The 4281-nt window shown below is 35.6% G+C and overlaps 1 pseudogene; it reads left to right on the top strand.

The window, feature by feature from the left end:
- The first annotated feature begins 1793 nt into the window (after positions 1 to 1793).
- Positions 1794 to 2301, top strand: LOC149252764 (uncharacterized; annotated as a pseudogene).
- Positions 2302 to 4281: the final 1980 nt, after the last annotated feature.

The following is a 4281-nucleotide window of genomic DNA, read 5'->3' as shown; positions in this document are numbered from 1 at the left end:
TGATTGCTTGCTTGATTATTTTATGAACATGCTCACTTGCTTGATTTTTTTTACTTGAAATACTTGTTTGTTTGATTGTTTTAAAGACATGCTCTCTTGTTGATGATTGTTGTACTTGCTTTAAATTCCTGTTGTCTTGAACTCTTGGGTGATTACTGCACTTAGTGATGCACTGAATGTGCTAAAAAAATGGTGGGTGTTGAACACTATCGGAAATGCACCCAAATGATAAATGTTCAAGTGACAATTGACTTGACTTAATGTATGCACTGTAACAAATCAAATGAGAGTTCGGTTATAACCGAAAATGCACCCGTACAATGCAAGAACAATTTATCTGCAAGTGATACAAAAAGTGTTGATGATGTTGATGTTGTTAGGCTTGAAGTGCTTGATTTGTAGTGTCCTTAACTTGATGGCATGAATTAGCTGTTGTGAAATGTTGTTGCAGAAGATTGCTTTTATCAAGTCGATGATGTGATGCTTTGTGTTTATGAACTTAAGTGATTACAAGAGTGTTGATTTCAGGAACTTGATTGAGCATGCTTATACTTAAGCGTTTCTTATGCTCATTTAGTTTGTGTAAACAGATGACAAAGAAAGCATTTAATGAACGCGACACAAACCATGCAAACACATTCACAACACAGAGTGTACCTATGATCCCCTTATTCAATTTCGGGCGGATCTAGGACACGATCACCACAAAAATATATGTTTTTATTTAAATATAGGAGTACATCAACCTTCACCTTCTCAAGCAATGATAATTCCAAGCTCACACTCCCTTGAAGAAACTTCTCTTTAAAAAATAAAAGTACACTCTGCTAAAAAGTTTTCTTCAAAATACAAGAATGATCTTTCCCTTTTAAAAATATTCACTTATCACTCCAAATTTCAAAATACTTTCACCTTATTGCTCCAAAATGACAAAACTCACACCTTACTAAAAAATAAAAAAAAATCAACTTTAGAAAATAAATCCCAATCTTCAACCTTGTTACTCCCAAAATAAAAAATAACTTATTACTCCAAAAAGCACTTATCACTCCAAAAATATTACAAAATATACCCTCACTATTACATTCTTATCTCTTCATAAAAATTTACTCTTTAAAAAAGAATTTATGATCAATCTTTTCTTCAAAATAATGTAATGAAGTTACTTTAAAGACTTCCCTCTTTTTTTTTTAAGCCATTCATCCATCCTATATTCTCCTAAGATGCGCAGCTAATTTCATTAAACTTTCATCACCTTCACACCTTTATGGTTCACACCGCCAACCTTTCACTACGGGGTCGCCACCTCACTACAAATCCGCGCTGCTGTATTGCAAGGTTAATGACCAAAACCTCTTTCAGAAAAAATCAATATATTTTGTTGCGCTTTGAAACACTGGTCTCTTGGATCAAGTGCGAGTCCCTAAGGCAGCATATATCAGGTGTGATATATCAAATCCGATAGCAAATGATCACCAACGTCCCAACGTTCTCCTTCCACGACTTTTGAAGCTCAAAACGTTTAAAATCCCCATCTAGAATCTCCAGCCTCTCGGTGTTGTGCTTTGCAGGGAGAATACAATACATGCGGGGATGACGAAATCTCCCTTTGCATCAATTGCTATAAATTCTTATTTCAATGGCTTTTATTTCGAAATAGTAGATCAAAGGCCTTCACTGCTTGCAGGATTATGCTTTTGCGGGAGTATGTGATTTTGTTTTACATCCAAGATGTCTCTACTGACGGATTTGATCAACTTTGACCTCTCTGATGTCACTGATAAAAGGGATCAATGCTTCATCGTAAATGTGTGCAACGATGGTGCAATGAAAACGGAGACACTACATGTGAGATCTGCCAACAAACTTACAAACATGGGTATACAACACCTCAACATCCTCATTCTGGTGGCATTGCCATTGATACAGTGGAAACTAGGGATCTCAGTTGGACCTGGATGATCCTCGTGTGATAGCTACGGCTACAAAAGAACACCGCCTTCTGGAAGCTGAATATGATGAATACACAATAGGCAATTCAAGTGGTGCTACATGTTGCTGGTCTGCAGCTTTAATTTTCATGGCCCTTTTACTTCTATGTCACGCTCTAGCCATAGCTAGTGCTGAAGGAGATGAGAATGTTTCAACATTCTTCACACTCCTCTTAAGAACTGCTGGATTCCTTTTGCCATGCTAGTTATGGCACAGGCAATGAATATTATACAGAATCGAAGACAGAGACAGGAGGTAGTAATGACAGCAGCTGAAGTGGATTTTATTATGCAAGCACGTCGGGCCTGAGGGTTGAGATTTGCTGGAGTTGCATTAGCTTCTTGAGCCTCACTTGGTCATTAATGCCTTCAAGAGTGAAAAACCTAGGGCAGCTATCCTTAAGGAATTTGGTTTCGAATAATGTTTGTCTTTTGCAAGAATAATGTCCAATGACATTAGCTCTCTGCCTCCTTTGTACCCTTTGACAGCTACGTTAAAGACTTCAATGGGGACTTTGAATGTTTTCAATCCTTGGAAAATCAGAGGAAACAACTTTGTCTCTCCCAACATAACCTTAACATGGAAACACGTTAAATCCTTGCAATAAATTTCCAAAAGCATTGGTCCCTACGTAAACCCCACTGGAAAGCTTTCAACAGAAAGAAAATATGGCATTCATATATTTAAGAAGTGAAAAGCCAAACACAGAGAAGATATCGACAATTTCCTATTACAGAGGAAAATCACTGATCACCTTCAGTGTTCAACGGATCATGAATCTAGAAAATGAATCCAATTAAATTTTCATAATTCAAAAGCATGTTGTGATACTTCTCTTTGTCCATGAATTAGATCAACTTCTCTCCAACGCGTTGGACACTAGAAATCAACTCCATTTTGTTATAGCTCTCAAACCATAACAACAAACACAAATTTGACAACCAGGCTCTGATACCACATGAAGAAGAATCATACATCCATAACACAATATGCACAGCAAATTAACACACACACAAATTAAACTGGTGCAAAAAGGAAGAGATCCATCACTTATGCTCATGTAATTCTCTCTTATTCAAATAATTTAATAATACATTTAAATACATGAGCAAGTGGTCTTAAGATAGTGCATTTATCTTAGACTCACTTGGTTGAGACAATTTCTCAACTTACACACTAATTTAGGAGAGCTAGTTGGAGAGAATCTCTCCTCCTAACTAAACTCAGTTTGTGAAACTAACTCTCATGACTTAATTTAATTAATTATTTTATTTGGATTTATAATTGTTTTTAAGAGAGTGAGGCTAACAAGGTTTGTTGTCTGTTAATTTTTCTTTGGTTTCTGTTGGTATCAATAATAATGGAAGTGGTTCTAATAATAATAATAATAATAATAATAATTGGTTTAATAGTGATACTAATAATAGTGATTATATTTTCACCTCACATAGGAATAATAATATTAATAATAGAAATAATAATTTATGTTTGGATGATAATAATAATAATAATAATAATATCACTGGGCGTAATAATAATAATAATGTTAATGAGGTTAGTGACTTTGTTTTCAATTCTGATAATTGTAATAATAATAGGATTGATAATAAGACTCTAAGTTTGGATAATATTGGTTGTTCTAATTTTGTTTCTTCTTCTAGTAATAGGGTTGTTAATCTCTCTAGCTTTTCTTTTGATCCCCCTGTCTTTAGTCTTTTGGAGAAAGGTTTAAATTTTTCCCTTGCTCCTAGAAAGATCCCGGTCGACGATCTTCAATGATATTAGAGACTTACCGGACATCACTAAAGATATCATTCGTCAAGACTGTGCAGTTGTCCTTAGAAAGGCAAAGCCCCCTAAGAATAACATCAACAAACCTGATTTTAATGCTCTCAAATCATTAAACGATAATAAGAATATTGTTGTTCTCAAAGCCGACAAAGGTGGTGCTGTGGTTATTCTTGATAAAGATGATTACCGTCAAAATATGTTGAACCACCTCCATAATCGTGGGAGCTACAGGAAACTCAACAAGGATCCTCTAAAGAAGATTTCCAAAAGTGTGGCTCTTGCCATAAGCTTATTGAAAGTTGCCCTCTTACCCCCAGAATCTATGGTCTGCCAAAGATTCATAAGGAAGGGGCTCCTCTGAGACCCATTATCAACACGATAGGAGGGCCAACTTATTTTCTTGCTAAATATTTAGGCCAGAAGCTAAAACCCCTTGTTGGCCATACAGAATCCTTCGTCAAGGAATTTGCATCGTTTGTTAATGAGTTAAAGAGTTTC

This window comes from Pinus tabuliformis, chromosome 7 (assembly GCF_031772625.1).
Source record: "Pinus tabuliformis cultivar Carrire ecotype Pingquan chromosome 7, CPIR1, whole genome shotgun sequence".
NCBI lineage: Eukaryota > Viridiplantae > Streptophyta > Pinopsida > Pinales > Pinaceae > Pinus > Pinus tabuliformis.
This window is presented reverse-complemented; position numbering and strand designations above follow the sequence as displayed.